Below are 21,894 nucleotides of genomic sequence, written 5' to 3' on the forward strand. Positions count from 1 at the left end.
AAGGTAAAAGCAAATATCACAGATTCTCAAAGAACAAGTGTCATGGAAACTGACAGAATATCTAAGTGCCAGTGACAAGCAAATAACCTGAACATAAATTCCTTTCAGATATGAGGTTCACTAGTTTTACTCAGCTACAAAGCCATAAAAGATAATTGTTGTAAAGGTACTTTCCGCTGTCACCCCCTCTCACCCCCAGGCAATGTATTTATTGTGGTTCTCTCAGCCCTGTTATGAGCAGTTGTGTATTATCTGGCAGCCGCCTCAGTAATATAAGCAGAAGCCATGAAGATAAAGCAATGTGTTTGATGACGTTTGCAGGAAGGGGGTGGGGTACGTTAAAACGGCCACATTAAATCCGACAAACTTGTAAACGACTTTGAAATAACGATGCCTATAAGCCCTACACTAATCAAATAACTACTTACCATATTTCAGACATGGACTTTGTCCGGCGCTTGAAATTTACGTCCACTGTACCATCCAAATGTGTTAAACAGCTACAGTGTGAAATTCCGTCATTTAGTGTGGGCAGAGTGAAAACGCCGGACCCCGGACCCCACGCCTATATTCCATTATACAGGCATGTGCAAGCTAATAAATGTTATATTAAGGTGAAAAATGTAATGTCAGCTTAAATGAGCTTATTGAGATTTATATTATTCCTCAAGCTATTTAAACCCCTAAACTAATGCACACGGTCACATCTTTCAGGTGCAAAATAAAGTTCTGTTATGTTCTAGTAGTTCTAGACATCTCCCAATAGAATTCACCCGGACACTCCACACCATGTGACTGACACTCCCCACCATGTGACTGACACTCCCCACCATGTGACTGACACTCCACTCCACTCCACTCCACTCCACTCCACTCCACTCCACTCCACTCCACTCCACTCCACTCCACTCCCCTCCACTCCACACCCTGAAACTCCACTCTACACCCTGACACTCCCCACCATGTGACTGACACTCCACTCCGCACCCTAACACTTCACTCTACACCCTGACACTCCACACCATGTGACCGACACTCCACTCCACTCCACACCCTGAAACTCCACTCTACACCCGGACACTCCCCACCATGTGACTGACACTCCACTCCGCACCCTAACACTTCACTCTACACCCTGACACTCCACACCATGTGACCGACACTCCACTCCACTCCACACCCTGAAACTCCACTCTACACCCGGACACTCCCCACCATGTGACTGACACTCCACTCCACTCCACTCCACACCCTGACACTCCACTCTACACCCTGACACTCCCCACCATGTGACTGACACTCCACTCCGCACCCTAACACTTCACTCTACACCCTGACACTCCACACCATGTGACCGACACTCCACTCCACTCCACACCCTGAAACTCCACTCTACACCCGGACACTCCCCACCATGTGACTGACACTCCACTCCACTCCACTCCACACCCTGACACTCCACTCTACACCCTGACACTCCCCACCATGTGACTGACACTCCACTCCACACCCTGACACTCCACACCATGTGACTGACACTCCACTCCACACCATGTGACTGACACTCCACTCCGCACCCTAACACTCCACTCTACACCCTGACACTCCCCACCATGTGACTGACACTCCACTCCGCACCCTAACACTCCACTCTACACCCTGACACTCCACACCATGTGACTGACACTCCACTCCGCACCCTAAACTCTACTCCACACCCTAACACTCCACTCCCTGACACTCCACTCTACACCCTGACACTCTACACCATGTGACTGACACTCCACTCCACACCATGTGACTGACACTAGACTCCACACCCTAACACTCCACTCTACACCCTAACATTCCACACCATATGACTGACACTCTACTGCACACCCTAACACTCCACTCCACACCCTAACATTCCACACCATGTGACTGACACTCCACACCCTGACACTCCCCACCATGTGTCTGACACTCCACTCCACACCCTAACACTCCACTCTACACCATGTGACTGACACTCCACACCCTGAAACTCCACTCCACTCCACACCCTAACACTCCACTCTACACCATGTGACTGACACTCCACTCTACACCCTGACACTCCCCACCATGTGTCTGGAGCATCCTTTGGATGCCTCATTTATTGATCTGTACTTGCTATACATTGCCTTACATACCTGCCTTCTATTGGGCTTTTTAGTCATAATATTTATTCAGTTGTTTATTTTTATATGCACTGGACACACAAACTATTGCCTAAAATTAAAGGCATAGCGTCCTCATTCACACAAGAGAAAAAACTATGTTATTGCTAGTCTCATATCCCTCTCATTTCCCATCCATGTCTCTCTCATTAGTCCCTCCGTGCCATTCTTATTGCTGCCTCATCCCTATAGTTGGTGCAACCCTCCCCCTCCCCTGTAGATCTCATTGCAGACCCCCCTTCCCCATAGGTCTCATTGCAGCCCCCCTTCTTGTGGCATCTTGCGCGACTTCACTGCGCCACGCCTAGAAGGAGCACCAAGCATGAGAACAGACACAGTCTCCAGAACACACACACAGCACAGAGCTGTGCGCACCGAGAAGGAGCACCAAGCATGAGAACAGTCTCCAGAACACACACACACAGCACAAAGCTGTGCGCACCGAGAAGGAGCACCAAGCATGAGAACAGACACAGTCTCCAGAACACACACACAGCACAGAGCTGTGCGCCCCGAGAAGGAGCACCAAGCATGAGAACAGACACAGTCTCCAGAACACACACACAGCACAGAGCTGTGCGCACCGAGAAGGAGCACCAAGCATGAGAACAGTCTCCAGAACACACACACACAGCACAAAGCTGTGCGCACCGAGAAGGAGCACCAAGCATGAGAACAGACACAGTCTCCAGAACACACAGCACAGAGCTGTGCGCACCGAGAAGGAGCACCAAGCATGAGAACAGACACAGTCTCCAGAACACACACACAGCACAGAGCTGTGCGCACCGAGAAGGAAGGTAAGAAAAGAGAGAAAGAACATTAATTTCTATTGCCAATTGCACTTTCTTCATTATCCCTTGTCATGAAAATTAGACCATTTCCTTCAGGTGGTGCACTCATATTAGATGGAAATAAGTCTAAAAATTATACTTTATTGCTCATTAATTAAATTCCTTAAATATAAGGAGATGGCGAATATTAAAAACAATATTGTCCTCTGCGTAGTGTGGTTATACAAAATGAGTTAAAACTCGCTTCTTGCCACAATTTATATAATAATAATAATAATAACAGTCCTTATTGAAACATATTTTGAGGTATCTTATAGTTGCCTTTTGATTTATTTTCATTTTATAATTACCCCTTATTTATAATTACCCCACATATGTATCTATGATGATTAATAATTGCTGTACGGAGGCCCAGTATTTTCCTGGCCTGCCCTGGTCATATGCTGCAGGATTCAGGACTAAGACTGCAGGTTGTTCCACTGCTGACACCATCCCACAGTTAGTACCAATGATTACTGGTGGACTGTAATAGATCTTGATAAGTGTATTCCCCACTAGTACATCTTGTGAGAGACCCAGACAGAGATTGATCAGATATTTCTTTCCAGCCGCTTACACAGGGGGGACAATAAAACTCTCTGCGGATTAGAGGGGATCCAAGGCTGGCCTGGACTGGTATAACATTGGGTGTCATCGCTCTCTCACAGCTAATGCCTCTTGGTAAAGACGACTATAAGTTGGATGAAATCTGCAGCGTTAGTCAGGAATAGCTAAACGGCTCATTATAGTTCCGGAATACATTGATTTCTATTAGTAATTTTCCAACAGATGGTTTCTATGAATGATATGTGCTCTTTTCTATCCACATGGGTTTGGTTCATTTATAAATCAGCTTCTAACCCGAGTGCGGTTGGTGTATTTTACAGCACTTCCTTCATATAATCAACAGAAATTTAGCAACATATTCACTGATACATATTTTACATCTACTCATCCTGGAAATATTCAGGGATGGATATTTGTGACCATATCGCTCATTGGTGTTACATGTTTAATATTGTGAGCTGCTATTTAAACATTTTCCTTATGATCATCTGTGTTAGGGGTAAGTGTGTTAGTGGTAAGTTTAGTGTTAGGGGTAAGTGTAAGTGTGTTAGGGGTAAGTGTGTAAGGGGTAAGTGTAAGTGTGTTAGGGGTAGGTTTAGTAATAGGGGTAAGTGTGTTAGGGGTAAGTGTAAGTGTGTTAGGGGTAAGTGTGTAAGGGGTAAGTGTAAGTGTGTTAGGGGTAAGTGTGTAAGGGGTAAGTGTAAGTGTGTTAGGGGTAGGTTTAGTAATAGGGGTAAGTGTGTTAGGGGTAAGTGTAAGTGTGTTAGGGGTAAGTGTGTTAGGGGTAAGTGTAAGTGTGTTAGGGGTAAGTGTGTAAGGGGTAAGTGTAAGTGTGTTAGGGGTAGGTTTAGTAATAGGGGTAAGTGTGTTAGGGGTAAGTGTAAGTGTGTTAGGGGTAAGTGTGTAAGGGGTAAGTGTAAGTGTGTTAGGGGTAAGTTTAGTAATAGGGGTAAGTGTGTTAGGGGTAAGTTTAGTAATAGAGGTAAGTGTGTTAGGGTTAAGTGTGTTAGGGGTAAGTGTAAGTGTGTTAGGGGTAATTGTGTTAGGGGTAAGTTTAGTGTTAGGGGTAAGTGTGTTAGGGGTAAGTGTAAGTGTGTTAGGGGTAAGTGTGTTAGGGGTAAGTTTAGTAATAGGGGTAAGTGTGTTAGGGGTAAGTTTAGTAATAGGGGTAAGTGTGTTAGGGGTAAGTTTAGTAATAGGGGTAAGTGTGTTAGGGGTAAGTTTAGTAATAGGGGTAAGTGTGTTAGGGGTAAGTTTAGTAATAGGGGTAAGTGTGTTAGGGGTAAGTTTAGTAATAGGGGTAAGTGTGTTAGGGGTAAGTTTAGTAATAGGGGTAAGTGTGTTAGGGGTAAGTTTAGTAATAGAGGTAAGTGTATTAGGGGTAAGTGTGTTAGGGGTAAGTGTGTTAGGGGTAAGTTTAGTAATAGGGGTAAGTGTGTTAGGGGTAAGTTTATTAATAGGGGTAAGTGTGTTAGGGGTAAGTTTAGTAATAGGGGTAAGTTTAGTAATAGGGGTAAGTGTGTTAGGGGTAAGTTTAGTAATAGGGGTAAGTGTGTTAGGGGTAAGTGTGTTAGTGCGTTAGGGGTAAGTTTATTGATAGAGGTTGGTGACAGCTTCCAGCGCTGCACTTGTTTCTTTTATCATTAGTTGTCATTGTGGAGTCCACGTATCCCTCATCTAGCCGCGCTGGTTGCCCTTCCTATTACATTAAAGTGAATGGTATATGTTTATGTCAAAATATTTTTTTAGATATTGAGACATAATATACGGCATTAGGAGGTTTGTGGGTTTTTTACAGTTTGGTTAAATATTGCCTTAGCATCATCATCATCATCATCATTTATTTATATAGCGCCCACTAATTCCGCAGCGCTGTACAGAGAACTCATTCACATCAGTCCCTGCCCCATTGGAGCTTACAGTCTAAATTCTCTAATATAGAGACACACTCACACACATAGACATAGACATATACATACAGACAGACAGGTAGAGACTAGAGTCAATTTTTTGATAGCAGCCAATTAACCTACCAGTATGTTTTTGGAGTGTGGGAGGAAACCGGAGCACCCGGAGGAAACCCACGCAAACACAGGGAGAACATACAAACTCCACACAGATAAGGCCATGGTTGGGAATTGAACTCATGACCCCAGTGCTGCGAAGCACAAGTGCTAACCACTAGGCCACTGTGCTGCCTTAGCAGACAACATGGCTGCCTCCAATCAGTATAGACGATAGATCCCCTGTCAATGGGATGTGCATTTGGACCAGATTGGAATGGGCATTTAAGAAAACTCTGTTACTGTATGTGATGAGCTTCCAACAGCAAGATAATGTGTTACAGCAGGTAAACTTTCACACAAAGAGCAAGATTTCCAGTTCTGTACTCTGGTCTTTCATGTATCTGTCTTAGCATAAAAGCAACAACATGTTTGTCATTTCTATGTGCTAAATATAGTGGTGTGTAGAGTGTATGAAATGAGTTCGCATAGGTACATGAAATATTTGGCAGCATGGCTGTGATTATATATATATATATATATATATATATATATATATATATATATACATATATATATATACCTGGAGTGTTACTGTATAACTAAACATGTTCATTGCGTTCCCTCCCACCCCTCTGCAGCAGGCTGCCATGTTAGTGGGGAGCAGAGCCCTAACTTAGAATTCTAGTGCCTGGGGTGAGAAAGACAAGTGACGCCCCCCTTCAGCATTGCGCCCTGGGCGGTCGCCCCCTGCCGCACAGCCCTAGTTACGGCCCTGGGGGGAGGTTCTCCTCTAACCTAAGAAGAAGAGAGGGACTGACAGCTTGGCAGGCTCACTTTGCAGAATGGACAGTGTGTTTTCATGACGGATTCATACACAGAGGTGGGGCAGTGATGTCACAGCCACTGAAATGACTGCATGTAATTTAGAAGAGAGCAGCAGTGATGTCAGGGTAATGCTGAACAGTGTATTTTACCTTCATGGTTCAAATCTAAAAATAAAAACAACCTGTTTTTGGTTTGCGTCGTCCTTTCATTGAATTATTGGATTCTATATTTTAACTTCACTGCCAGAGATCCAAGAAAACATTTGTTCCTCCGGAGGCCACACTGCTTTCCACTTTATACACCATGGTAACTTCACCTGGAAAACAATTTTAGTTTTTACTCAACAAAAGTGATATTTACAATGAGTTATTTTCAGGAAAGGAATTTTCTTCTGTACCACAGTCAAGTAATACCCTTTTTTGTGATCCTTCCACTACTTTGATAATTATTGCTTATTTTATTATGTGACTTAATGTTTACAGGGATGTTAGATTTGGGTATCTTACTGGAGACTTGGAGCTAGATTTACTAAACTGCGGGTTTGGTAAAGTGGAGATGTTGCCTATAGCAACCAATCAGACTCTAGCTGTCATTTTGTAGAATGTAGTAAATAAACTAGGATCTGATTGGTTGCTATAGGCAACATCTCCACTTTTTCAAACCCCTAGCTTAGTAAATATACCGCTATATGTTTTCTCAAAATAGAAAAATAGTTTCCTTACCACAATGAAAAACATGGTGAAGAAATAAATCATAGCTTCCATGTGGAACTTCCTCTTTGCTGCTATGCTGATAGTTGGCAGGAACGCCAGGCTGCTGATGGTTGGTATCTATAGAGCCCATGGTAATATAAGACTGGAGATTATAAATATATTAGATTATATATAGAAGACTATCAGAATCTAGCTTTCATTTATTTAGTGTATACTACAAAATGACGGCTAGAATCTGATTGGTTGCTATAGGCAACATCTTCACTTTTTCAAACCCGCACTTTAGTAAATATACCTCTTAATGTTAAAATATGTTTTGTGCTACAGAGTTAAGTGCATATATTCAAGCAGGTAATAAACACATGCTCTACCACTAGTGTCGCTGTGGTAAAGATATCTTACTAGACCCAGATCATCTCTTTCATAAAGGAAACATAAGTGATGAGGTCACAGTTGTTTCCTGCCGTTATGGGTGATGCAATCATGATGCACAAGATGAAACCTGATGCTACTTCCATGAGAGTCTGGTTGCAGATGTTCTACACCAGGACGCTGTAGGAGTGGATGACAAGGAATTTACATCATTGGTCACAGAAGTGTAGAGTCAGAGCAAGGGTGGAACAGAATCTGTGACCACGTGCATTAAATGTATGCATGACCCAAGTGTCCCAATCTCCTCTGTGAGCCACACTTGGCCTTTGTCTCGGCTTTGCTTTTGAAAGAGCGAACAATCTAATGGGGGAAAAAACAGAGCACTCTCTACCTTTTGTTTTAATGTCCTCATTTATTCTGTTTTCCTTGCATGTCCATGTTTGATGTACACGGTTCTCCCTCTCTGTCATTGTGGCACCTTACAGAAACAACAAAGATAATAACAATAATTTGCATTGCTCAGAACATTGTTGACCTTTGATGTGAAATAACTAGAGCTGTGTAGTGACTTGTCGGCCTGGTTTGCTATTGACTTGTGTGTAAGCTACAAGCACGGTTTGTATGTATAAGTAAAATGTAAATCTAGAGCCAGGTGACCGACTCTTTTCAAAATACTATGTTATGTAATAAAAGTATATAAGAAAACAGTTTTACTGATATTATATAGCAGTGTAATCAAGAATGGGCGCTGATGTATCGCCAAAAAGCAGCCTGAGTCAACATATAAAGAGCCACCTGCTCCCCAAAAACATGTATGACAAGGAAAATGTTCACTGACAGCGCTGAAAGGTTGACATACATAAGAATGGCAGCATCTAACATGGATAGCTGTAACATAAGAAGAAAATATACATAGAGCAGTAAAGTCCCAATATTTATATGGGGATATTAAAGATGTCCTCAAAGGTGATCCCTCTTCCAAATGTGTTCTGGGTGGCCAATTAGTGGATAACCACGTGAGGGGGTCCCCGTAGGGTATGTGCTTACAAGATGGTTTCTTTAAAATCTGCACATCAACCAAATTCCTGGTGGGGAACACGGGATCCGTCTCCACTGTGGACTCCAGCAATAAAACACGTGCACAAAAAATAAAATCATAGCATAATACCATTTATTGCAAATGATTGAAATGGTTCAAATTGATTAAAAAAGCAGAAATAGGTTTGCTTCTAGGAGCGTACCTCATAGCAAAATATAAACAGCATATAAATATGAGAGACGGGGTCAATTACCCACACGGCAGTAGATTCTCAAAGCTGTAATATTTCCTCAGGTAGTCCTAAACGATTATCTTCCTGTTGAATCAACGCGTTTCAAATCCAGTAGATTCTTTATCAAGATAACAGGTAGATGAACATAGGATCCTTTTAAACTGACAAAGTCCGGTCACATGTAGAACTTTGACGAATCACGCTTAGTGTATACTCCGATAGCGGTCACATGGTAGTCATCCGGAAGCTTAGATGTGTCCTACAAAGAGGCTTGGATGTTCTGCGGTTCAGTCATGCGCAGATGGATTTAATCTTCTATGTAGCTGCTTGTACACATGAGGTGGTTATGCGCATGCGTGGATAGATTTTTCCTATATGCAGCCACTCTTGCATAGAGTGTCTCAAATGAAGTAGGAGGCAGTAATAAACCATTATGTGCTCCCAATGGAATGATATATAAAATAACAACAATAAAGACAGCATAGTTTGTTAAAAATAACGTTACAATAAAAAGCGCACATTTCAATCAAGATAAAAATCCTACTTTTGTGGCTATACATAGACAGACAACTATACACAGTCAAAAGGTGGTCTGTCAATAATGTTAAGCAAAAAGATAAACCCCCTCCGAACATCAATATATTTATTAGAACCATTTAAGCTGGTTTTACTGATATTGATCACTGTGAATGTATGAGTCAGGTCTGAGCTGGGGACAGGTATTCCTCTATGCACTCACAGGATCTGCCACAATTACCTCCTGTTTTACAGAACAATGAATAGTGACAAACAGTCGTATATTTTACATCCTCTCCCTCTATTACAGAGCGCTGGAAGCATCTTTAGGATAGTTCTTGTAGACTCTCACACAGGTCAAAAGTGGATACTCAGGTGCTGTGACATCACTGGGCCCTAGTTGCCTACTCTCCTGGCAGACACCCAACTTATTTAAAGATGGTGGGGCCTTGATGACAATTCACATCATAATGGTCCCACCCCGAATTGTGTACTGATGCCAGCGTGTCGTTGCACAGTGGGGGGCAGAGCTGTGATGATGCCATTCACCCCCACACTTGCCCTTTGTATGTCTCCTCTGGGATGTCCTTAATAAGTGGATGTTAGAGGGGCTTGAGGATTGGAATAGGGAACCACTGCCCTATGGAAAGGCTTTTCATTATTTACACCATCTAATTCAAACATCATGTGCTACCATGTAAGGACATTACCGTAGAGATCAGTGTGTGAGGGGCAGGTAACACTTACTACAGACTTGGGGTAAGGGCAGGTTCTGAAAGTATCTTGGGGGTTTTATTATACCCAGGAGTTCTCCCTCCTCTATGGAAACCCTATTGGTGAATTACATTGTATTTACACTTCCTATGCAGAAGAATAATAATTATAACTCTGTAATACGCCACAGTGCTGTACAGCAGGGAAAAGACGACATGCATAAAACCGGGGCATAAAAAGTAGGCAAAATATAAACAGACGTGAAAACAAAGAGTAGGGAGGACCCTGCTCACGAAAGAGCTTACTATCTAATTGAAATAGAGCACAACTAAAACAAGAGGAGTGTAGCTTAGAATGGAGACTGGGACAGTTGTGATGGTGCATTCGTGTGAGTAGTATCAGCAGGAGTAGGGTACGCTCTAATTGTCAGGAACCCCACGAACCAATACACCACCACCCGGAGTCTACTCTGATAGTCAGGTGTTCGCTGGAGCCCCTAGTGGTGGGGACAGACTTGGCTGCAGACTACAGAGGGTCGTGTGGCATGTACCAGCTGCGGGGAACCCAGGAGCAGAGGATAATGACAGGCAGCACATCCAAAGGACGGGCCGAGGTCGGGGGTCACTTGCTAGGAAGAATAGTCAGGGAACACGCCAAGGGTCGAGGTCACGAGCAAATCAGCAGAAACGGTGGTACAGGCCAGAAGGTCAAGGGCACAGGCAAATCCAGTAACCAGGCAGAGGTCATACACGGTAGGCAACAATCCAAAGGTAACACCAGAAATACAGCAGCAGGCAGCAACACAGGAAACTGGAAGCTATAACCGGCTCAGCCCTCCCTGCCTTATATACAGAGACTCTCCAATCAGAGCTTAGCTCTGTGATTGCTACCAGGACCCAGTTAATTAATAAGGGGTGAATCAGCCCACAGGCTTGAGGAACGCTAGCGCACGTGCCCAGCTGATTAGTGATGCTGGGGCGTGCTTACAGAGCGCTCGGCGTCCGACCGTTGCCCTGGCAACGGCCGTCCCGAGTACCGGAAGTGACGTCCCGGTCGTCATAGCGACGGCCGGGACTCAGGTAGGAGAGTTGCGGCGGCTGGGCACCGCCGCGGCTCGTAACACTAATAGATTGTTTTCAGAGAAGATTTTAGAAAGTCCCAGGGAGTATGTGGCCCAGAGACATTTTCCTCTGAAAAAAATGACTTCATGTAATAAAACACGTCAGAGAAATTTATATTGTGGTTTTAATAACCGTTGAAATTATTTTGTGTTTACTGTGATTGACATTTAGATATCTGATGGCAATAGACACATACAAACTTCTCTGAAGTTTAAATACAGCCTTTATACTATATGACATTGTTTCTCTATGAGCTACATTGTTCCATTGCTCAGCTAAGACTTCCATTGACTATGTCTGCTAAACAAATCCATTATTCACCTATATGGATCCATTCTAGAACTCGGGATATTAGATTTAATAATCACAAAAGCACAAAGTAAGATCTGAGTGGAGCCGCCGGGCCGCGGGTAAGAGCTGCAGACAAGCTGCTCTGAGAGGTCTCAGCTGCCACTTTGTAGATCTGTCAGTTGTTGTAAAGATAAACACGGATGAGTATTCTTCGGTTTGCCCAGTGAACGGTTTGGATAAGCTTCTATGGTTACCTTTCTATAATGATGAGAGCTGTTACATATTTTTGGAGAAGCAGCATGTTGGGCGCAGTGTGATCATAAGGGGGCACAACATGATCATGAAGGGGCACAGTAATGTGTGTGCGCGACAACACAGCGGGCTTGTGGCAATGTAATGTGTGTGTGGTAGGTAGTGGTTAACTAACGGATGCTATTTTGTTTGTGGGGTGATGGTGGGGAAATTTAATTTTATAGTGGGGACTATTAATTTAAGATGGGGTGGTTTGGGGCTATTATTTGAATGAGTTTGAGGAGTATCATTTATTTATATAGCGCCACTGATTCCGTAGCGCTGTACAGAGAACTCACTCACATCAGGCCCTGCCCCACTGGAGCTTACAGTCTAAATTCCCTAACACACACAGACTAGGGTCAATTTTGATAGTGATGTGTTTACAACTCGCTGCTTCAACACAGGGGAGTTAGCTAAACTCGGGAGTGTTTACATCGCAGCAAATCACCAGAGATGACCAGCGATTTTGAAGATCAGTTGAAGATCAGTGTCAAAATCACAGTTTGATACATTTCAGTTTGTTTTTTTTACTAAAATCGCGGGTTAACACCCGCGATTTGCCGCAATTTTAACAAGCTGTCAAAAATCGGACCTTGATACATTTACCCCCTGAGGTGTGAGGGAACACAATTGAGGAAATGGGACATTTCAGTCTTGATAGACCCCTCATGAAAATGCACGATTTGATGTCTAAAGCAGATTTTAAAACCTTTTTTCCACATAGCCATCACCCCCCCCACCTTTGGAGTTTAGCTGTCAAAAGACAGATTGATCTCCCAAATCGCACAGGACTTTTCGAAGGGAGTTAGGGATGTCACGAGAGCGGAATGTTCACAAGATCTGACTTCCCACCTTTGCTCCTTCTGCTTGGCTAGCTAGATGGTTTACAACTTTGGGGCTTTACACTCCTCCAAGATCCTTATCTATCCCGGGCCTGCTAGCTTCAAAAGATTAATGACACTTGCATAAGTTCAAACTCATGTCATCTACCAAATCACACGTTGAGATTACATTACAAGGTGACATACAATATACATTGTCATAAAAATAAGAAAATAAGAAATGTCAGAAAATAAGAATCAGTCATTGGATATACTACATAATCATCACAGGAAGTAATTCTGAACTCGGTCTTCCAGCCAACAAACCCTCTGAAAGCTGTTCTGACCAATGTTCCACAGCTTTGTTCACCTAAGCAGACACCAAGGCAGGCCTTAAGAAAGCACCCGCTACCACAAAAATGGACTTAAGGATTACCTCAACCTTACGGTCTGCACCATTAAGAGTGGCCACATTGGGAATTGAGAGTAACCTTAACTAGCCACACAACAGGAGCGTCCATCCATGGAGGTGCTTCCCCATTTAGCTAGAACCTCAGGAGAAAACAGTTAAAAGAACTGCAGCTGACCGGACACCTGGAACTTCTGAACCATTGATAGCCAGACCTCACCCAACAGCCTACCAACTGGGAGACAAAGGAACTCTTCAACCATAATGCAAAGGAAGACGGCTCTGCAGTCTCAGGGACTGCTTCCTCCAGAATGTCCAGCATATGCTACAAAGCCCGTTTCAAATACTCCACTCTGAGAAATGTAGATAAGGTTATTGGGACTGGAAGAACGAGGTGGATGGAAACTGTTGGGAGTAGAACAAGGAGTGTGACCAGATTGGGCCCATGCAGCCCCCCCTGTGTTGGATGAAATGTTGCAAGCAGCCACGGGTGATAAAGGACAAGCACGATTTGTGGTTGTGAGGTTTATTTCTGTTTATGTAGGCCGGTGAGTGCAGGAAACAAAACAGTTCATGGATGCAAACTAGCGAGAAGGGAACTAGTGAGGGTGAAATAATAAAAGGGGAGGGGGAGAAGTAGGATGCTGGAGAGAGAAGAGTAGTGAAAGTGAATAGGAGAAAGAATGGAAATTGAGTAGGTGCATGATCAACGAATGCGAGATGTGGATTAACTATGGTAGGTAATGAGAAAGTGGGAAAGAACAATTGGTGCAAATTGTGCAGGGCAGTGGAGGAAGTGAATCATCATTATCATCATTTATTTATATAGTGCCAACATATTCCGTAGCGCTTTACAATTGGGGACAAACATAATAAACTAATAAACAAACTGTCTGTTTTACCCAAAGAGGTGAGAAGGCCCTGCTCGCAAGCTTACAATCTATGGGACAATGGGAGATTGACACATGAGGTTAAGTCTACATTTTGCATTTTGGCCCAGCCAGACTGCAAAGGTAAAAGTGACTCATAAGCTAAATGATCCTGTCACACAACAATGTTGGTCAGGGGGCAGCCGCCCCACGTGAAACTGTGCAACAGGCTAAAGGTAGCGAGGTTAAGAGGGTGGCCGAGGAATATTATAAGCTTGTCTGAAGAGATAGGTTTTCAGAGAATGCTTGAAAGTTTGCAGACCAGAGGAGAGTCTTACTGTGCGAGGGAGAGAATTCCACAGAGTGGGTGCAGCCCAAAAAAAGTCCTGTAACCGGTAATGGGAGGATGTAATGAGGGTGGATGAGAGACGCAGATCTTGTGTAGAACAGAGTTGCCGAGTTGGGAGATATTTTGAGACAAGAGAGGAGATGTATGTTGGTGCAGCTTTGTTGATGGCCTTGTAGGTTAGTAAAAGTATTTTATATTGGATTCGGTACAAAACAGGCAGCCAGTGTAGAGACATACAGAGTGATTCAACAGAGGAAGAACGATTTACAAGGAAAATCAGTCTTGCCGCAGCGTGCAAAATAGATTGTAGAGGTTTGAGTCTGTTTTTGGGAAGACCAGTGAGGAGGGAATTGCAATAGTCAATGCGGGAGATGATGAGTGCATGAATTAAGGTTTTTGCAGTCTCTTGAGTGAGATATGTGCGAATTCTGGAAATGTTCTTTAGATGTATGTAGCAGGATTTAGATATAGAGTCAATGTGGGGAACAAAGGATAGGTGTGAGTCAAGGATTACACCTAGGCAGCGAGCTTGTGGGGTGGGATTTATGGTCATGTTATCAACAGAGATAGAAATGTCAGGTATGCTCTTGTTGGTGGGTGGGAATATTATTAACTCTGTTTTAGAAAGATTAAGTTTGAGTTGGCGAGAAGACATCCAAGATGATATGGCAGAAAGACAGTCAGTTACACGGGACAACACAGATGTCGAGAGATCAGGAGAGGATAGATAGATTTGGGTATCATCCGCATAGAGATGATACTGAAAGCCAAAGGAACTTATTAGATTTCCAAGAGAAGCGGTATAGATAGAGAACAGCAGAGGACCTAGCACTGAGCCTTGCAGTACTCCAACTGATAGAGGAAGCGGAGCAGAGGTGGCTCCAGAGAAATTAACAGTGAAAGAGCGATTAGTGAGGTAGGATGAGAACCAGGATAGAACAGTGTCTTGAAGACCTAGGGATTGCAGCGTTTGTAGGAGAAGAGAGTGGTCAACGGTGTCAAATGCAGCCGAGAGATCCAGGAGAATTAGGAGAGAGTAATGGCGTTCAGTTTTAGCAGTGATCAGATCATTGACAACCTTGGTCAGCGCAGTCTCTGTGGAGTGTTGAGAACGAAAGCCAGACTGAAAAGGATCCAACAGGTTGTTAGCAGAAAGAAAGCGTGTGAGGCGTGTGTAGGCAAGTCTCTCTAGAAGCTTGGAGGGGCACGGCAGCTGAGAGATGGGACGGTAATTTGATAGAGAGTTTGGGTCAGAATCTTGTTTTTTTAGAATAGGAGTAATCACTGCATGCTTGTATAGTGATGGAAAGATGCCAGTAGAGAGCGAGAGATTACAGATTTGAATTAGAGGTGAAATGAGCACAGAAGACAGGGATCTACCAATTTGCGAGGGAATAGGATCAAGAGGACAGGAGGTAGAGTAGGAAGATAAGAGCGTAGAAATTTCCTCTTCATTTGTGGGGTCAAATGAAGAGAGGGTGTCAGAGGGTAGTGGGAAGGAATTGAGTCGATTGCTTGTCAAGGAAGAGGATACAATTTCTAGTCTGATCTTATCAATCTTGTCCTTGAAGTAGGAAGCAAGATCCTGAGCACTGATAATAGATGGAGGGTTCGGGGTGGGAGGGTTGAGAAGATATTTAAATGTATTGAAAAGGCGTTTGGGGTTAGAAGCCTGAGCATAGATAAGAGATTGGAAGTATGTTTGTTTTGCAGTGTCCAGAGCATTTCGATAGGAGTGGTAGACAGAAGTATATGTGAAGAAGTCTTTAGAGGTGCGAGATTTACGCCAGTGACGTTCTGCTTTACGGGACAGTTTTTGAAGATTTCGTGTTGCTTTAGTGTGCCACGGTTGACATCGAAGTCGACGTGTAGTATGTAGTGTCGCTGGAGCCACTTGATCAAGGGCCGTTTCTAAGGTTTGGTGAAAATGGGGTATTGCCATCTCAGGGGATGAGAATGTACAGATAGGGGAGAGAAGGTGTTGGAGAGAGGTGGAAAATTGTTGAAGATTAATAGGATTCAGATTTCTGCGAGTATGAGGAGGCTTGGTAGAGTTAGACAGTAGAGAGGTTAGAGCAGTGGGGGTGAGTGAGTAGCTGATAAGGTGATGATCCGGGAGGGGGAAGGGTGTGAAGAAAATTAGAAACTGAGCATAGTCTAGAGAAAACAAGATCAAGGCAGTGGCCATCCTTATGAGTAGCTGATTCAATCCACTGGGAGAGGTCAAGTGAGGAGGTTAGAGAGAGTAGTTTGGAAGCAGCTTTGGAAGGTGGGTTATCAATGGGGATGTTGAAATCACCCATGATGATGGTGGGGATGTCTGAAGATAAGAAGTGAGGGAGCCATGCAGAGAAATCCTCAATAAATTGTTGGTGTGCTCCAGGTGGACGATAGATCACTGCAACACGTAGAGAGAATGGATTAAAAATGCGAATAGCATGTACTTCAAAATATGTGAATGTGAGTGATGGGACACTTGGTAGAACTGTGAACGTGCACTGTGGGGAGAGAAGTAGTCCAACCCCACCTCCTTGTCTGCCTCCAGGTCTGGAGGTGTGGGTGAGATGGAGGCCACCATGTGAAAGGGCTGCAGGTGAGGCAGTGTCTGATTGCATGAGCCATGTTTCTGTTATTGCCAGAAGGTTGAGGTTTTTTGAGAGGAAGAGATCATGAATGGAGGTAAGTTTGTTACAAACAGAGCGTGCATTCCAAAGGGCACATTTAAAGGACTTTGGAAGAGAGGGGAGACAGGTGATGTGTTTGAGGTTTGCTATAGAACGGTAGTGCTCTGATGTATGTGTTTGTATGGAGTGTGGGGGACCTGGATTAGGTGATATGTCACCAGCTAATAGAAGCAGAGAGAGACAATGATAGGTAAGGGGATTGTAAGATGTGTGACCTTTTATTTTCTGGCGACAGGTGGAGGTTGTACTTGTTAGAGATAATAAATAGGACAGCAGTTCATGGGTGTTGACTAGAGGTGAGTGGAGTAATGCAGGTGCAATGTGGACAAATGTTTGTGTTGGTGGCAGGGGCGGACCCAGACATTTGCCCTACCCGGGGTGATTTTAGGGGGGGGGGGGGGCGATTTATGCCCCGCCCCCTTTCTGTGTTCTAAGGCTGCCGGTGGCTGCACAGTATGTGCAGGTCCGTTCAGCAGTGACAGTGTGCTGTCCCGCTGCTCTGATTGTGTTTAAAACACAATCAGAGCAGCCGGCTGCACACTGTCATTGCTGAACGGACCTGCACAGTGTGCAGCTGTCAGCAGCAAGCCCCTGGTAGGAGGGGCGATCGCCCCGATCGTCCCCCCCCCCGGATCCACCACTGGTTGGTGGAGGGGTGGAAGATGACAGTTTTAAAGATCATGCCATGAAAAGAGACCAAGAAAAGCAATTTGTTCCACATTGTGATAAAAGGCGTTAAAGCCAAAAAGTTATACATTACGCCCCCCTGGCTGGGGTTAAAAGAGTAAGCAGTTTCTGCAGCTGTGGCATGATGAGTTTAGGAGGCTTATAGTAGGTCTAAGAAGGTCCAGCAGCTGAATAGAGATGGTAATTTTGTAAAGCCTAAAACAGCCTTGTTTTTGGTGTGAAGTCAATCCGCAGCATTATTGACATTCACAAATAACCAATGCTTTAGATTAGTGAGAATACGGAAAAATAGGAGCCAGAGCATAAGGCTGAGCAATTGTCCAGCTTACTTTAACTGCTTGTACATGCTGTTGATCTGTTATCAACTATTTCAGACAAAGATGCCCCCTGTGGTGTCCTGGGAACCTTGCAACAGACAGTCTGCTCTGCTCAGGGACAATATCTCATATAGTCAGACTCATGAAATTGCTACATATTCTTCTGGATATTAGAATTTGTATGTAATCAGGATAACAAGCTAGAGACAAAGATTTAAACGACTGATTAACTTTCTTAAGCAAATTTTCAATACCGTTGGATATAGAAAATTGCCAGTATCCACCATTCCTAGACTTTCCCATATATATTTCTGAATGTTAGAGGCATCTCTTTCATATAAAACTTTATTTATTCTCAAACTTGACTTCATCATTGTAATCGAACACAAACCTCTGATCATGAAATTCTGCAATAAAGAAACATCTGCATGTAAACCAGTTTCCTGGACCTTCAAGACCAGAGCTCACACAACTAGAAAATAGGGAAGGAAAACAGAAACACAGAGCAAAACAGTGAGGATGTTGTAACTCAGAAGAGAATTTTTTTTAATCAAATACAGTCAAGAATTTGATACAAAAAAAACAAAAACATTTTACAAGCAAAGCTGACCTCCTGAAAATACAAATCTAAAATAAATAGGACTTGTTCTTAAGCAATACTAACAATTGAATGCCACAAAACAAATACATTAACGTGTCTCGCATAAGCAGCATGGAGCAAAATATCAAAACAGATCAAAAATTAGACAGAACTTTCTGAACACTGTTACTAAATTAAATCTCCCATGATGCACTTGGTGAGCTGACATCATGGGATTACCCGGCATTCTCCTAAACAGTGCAGGAGACTTTAAATACCTGACGAACCATTATTCCTAAGTGGTGTCTTAAACACAATAACTTATGTGTCTAGTTGACCATTTGTGAAAAACACAAAAACTTGTAGTTATCGTCACATTCATCTTCCCAATGCTAGAGTACTATATTTTATAGTCCCTCTTTAATACCTTGCTCACATGTAATACTACTGGTAGAGGAGGCTACAAACTAAATAAAATAAAAAAATAATTAATCTTTATATAAACATTTTATATAGGTTGTTTTTGGTGAACTGCAAACTTATGGTGACCGACCCACTTAATTTTGTGATAATTAATGGAGCACCATTGTTAAACATTTCACTAGACTGTCCTACACCTAGTAGTCGCCATTTTGTAAATGCAGCCTGTGAAATCCCCAGTAATGACTGAGGCACAATGTAAAGGACCACGGTGAATGCAGATATTTTATGCCTCAGTGATGTCACCATGAATATAGGCTCAGCCTCCATTGTATGCGAGACATATTGAAGTGTCTTGTGCTTCTGAGGTCAGTCCATACACCTTCCTGCTCCTGCAAGCATAGATCTTCACATGCTGGTTTACAGAGAGCATGAATAACTCAGGCGTGTATCGGCGACGTATGTTCCACTCGGTTTCCCACCAATCTGCGGCAGACACACTTTTAGGTGGACATTTCTTCACTGCAAGAGAAAAACAATACTTCTGGATTAGTACACAGAGCGGACATATACAGCTCTCCTCTATATAAAAGCTCAGCACAGGTGAGGTGTACACAGAGCAGAGACATGATATCCTCTACTTACATATACAACATTCTTCTACATCTGTACAGTAAAACAGTAGTACTGAGTATTCCCAATGCAAAAGGAAACCTTCCCATTGCTAGTAGCCAAGATAAACTGTAAGTAGAGCAACTCTGCTGCTGCTCCAGCAACTCTGCAGACCCAAGTTACTCAGATGAACAATAGAATAAAATTTGAGCAGCACATAATTTATTTTAACAAATAAGTTAAGAACTATGAACCAAAAGCCAAAGTTGTGTGTATATAATGACACTCTAGGGGTTACATTACAACCTTGTTATTTACAATGACCCCAACAACCCCTGGGTTTCAAGAAGGGCCTCAGCTCTCTTCAGTACATGGTTGGTCATCACTGGGACAAGGGGCATACTGGGTTTTTTAGCAGCCACCTTCCCCCCTTACAGAGACACCAGCCTGCGATGGTCTCATACTCATGGTCTCCCTATTGTAGAAATTAGCCCAGCCTGTTTAACACTCAGATTATTGTTAAATATCTATAACAGGTTATTCCCCAATAATCTACCCTCCACCTGCTGTAACAAACTAGTTTAAAAACTAATGTCACCAGGATTTGTGTGTTAGGTTCTACCCTAGATTTATGTGGGTCAAACACCACTCTACAATCGCCACTGAAATAGTAGATTAATAGGTGGCCCCTAGACCAAGATGTAGGCATGAGACCAGAATTATAATTTATATATACTTGGGATTAACAAAAAAAAACTTGCCAGAGTGCTAGATGGGTAATTATACCACTGTTTTAAAAATGAATAATCTCCACTACTCAAAAAAGGAGAGTGAGGAGCTCATATTGCCCCCCTCACCCCTCTCCCATTTTGGGAGTCTGTTTGGAGAGCTGTGGTGGAGAGTTAGACTGACCAGTCTTCCTTTAATCACCCCATGGTGAAGGTTCAGCGGGATCCATAAGTGGCAGAGGACTAGAAAGCTATTTATACAGTAGCATCTGCCTCAGCGCGTTTCGTCTTAGTAGACTTCATCAGGAGGAGATATATATATATACACATACACATACACACATCATAAATTTGTCAATAGATGGATTATAGTGTACAATTATCTTCTGTTTGTACATGCAAGTAGCCAGTAATTTGTGTTGTACTGAAATCTATTTCATTAACATCTACTGTTCAGTCACCCCTAAAATAGTAAGTAGTCTCCATTAACTACTGCACTCCACTGCATACAATACTTACTCAATTGGGGGTTTATTTAGCAATATTTGTGTCCAAGTCTGTAAATAATGTATCAAATTATGCTTATGCTGTTATTACAGTTTGTCTCCTTGTGGAGTGACCAATGAGAATGTTTTCCCCCCCCCCAGGTTCATGTAGATGTAGAGAACTTGTCGCACAGTTTGTTTATTACATTGGTTTAGTAATGATGTAAAAGATATATCAATCACAAAATGAAACTTAGCATTATTACAATATTATTTTACAACACATTGAGTTTAACTAACCAAATATGTATTGTATAATATGTGTGGAAAATGATTTGTAGTGCCATAGTTAATAAAGTAATTAAACACATTTATTCAATTGGAATTGAGACCTGATGTTCGGTCAGGTGAACTCCAATAGATACCATAATGTATCCTCAAAAAAATACAGTAAATCATAGCAATTAACTGCATTGTTTTTGAATATTACAAGGTACAGAACAAGCACTTGCTGATATTTACAGTAGTTTGTAGAGGATACTGTACAGCCTTTCAAATTTTATATTACTGTACAGTTTTGTTTTAACAATTAACAGTATAAAAAGTTTTGTGTTTGCAGAGTAGAAATATATGTTAAACAAATGAAAACGTTAATGACCAATAGTAATTAAAAAATCACTCACCCTCCAACCCCCTGTACAAACCCCCCGTACATAAAACCCCCCGTTTCCCTCTTCACCTAACCTACAAACACCCCATACTCCCCTTTACCTAACCTATGACCATTCCCTAATATGGAGGTGGGGTCAGTGGGATTGCATGCCCAGGCTTCTACACACCACTGTATGTTCTCAGTCTCACAAAAATAATACAACTAGTAAATATATGGTTCATGTTTGTACACTACTGCAGCGGTGGGGAATGACCCGAACCCTAATATGTCCGGACCCAAACCCTAACCCCCTAACACCAACCCCCTAACCCCCTAACACCCTAACCCCCTAACCCCTAACCCCCTAACCCTAACCCTAACCCCCTAACACCCTAATATGTCCGGACCCAAACCCTAACCCCCTAACACCAACCCCCTAACCCCCTAACCCTACCCCTAACCCTAACCCTAACATGTCCAGGGAGATAGAATTCCATATACAGTGACCGTAACTCTTCACTCGCAACCAAACACAAAATCTTAATTCCCTTTCTTCC

At 42.9% G+C, this 21,894-nt stretch overlaps 1 protein-coding gene and 1 long non-coding RNA gene across 5 annotated transcripts in view; both read right to left on the minus strand.

Annotated features, from left to right (window-relative positions):
• Positions 1 to 7,203: 7,203 nt before the first annotated feature.
• LOC142101743 (uncharacterized) lies at positions 7,204 to 11,324 on the minus strand. The gene is made up of 4 exons (XR_012679141.1): positions 8,810 to 11,324; positions 7,909 to 7,995; positions 7,648 to 7,697; positions 7,204 to 7,262 (listed from the first exon to the last, which is right to left on the minus strand). It is a non-coding gene; the product is annotated as an uncharacterized LOC142101743 (long non-coding RNA).
• A 6,867-nt stretch (positions 11,325 to 18,191) lies between these two features.
• The window catches only part of SNAPC4 (small nuclear RNA activating complex polypeptide 4), a 66,035-nt gene continuing 62,332 nt past the window's right edge, over positions 18,192 to 21,894 (minus strand). For all 4 annotated transcript variants that reach the window (XR_012678995.1, XR_012678994.1, XM_075185844.1 and 1 more), the window contains one exon: positions 18,192 to 19,382. The gene's annotated coding sequence lies outside the window, so the exon portion shown is untranslated. The remainder of the gene's footprint in view (positions 19,383 to 21,894) is intronic.

The sequence above is a fragment of the Mixophyes fleayi genome, chromosome 9 (genome assembly GCF_038048845.1).
Source record: "Mixophyes fleayi isolate aMixFle1 chromosome 9, aMixFle1.hap1, whole genome shotgun sequence".
Taxonomy (NCBI): domain Eukaryota; kingdom Metazoa; phylum Chordata; class Amphibia; order Anura; family Limnodynastidae; genus Mixophyes; species Mixophyes fleayi.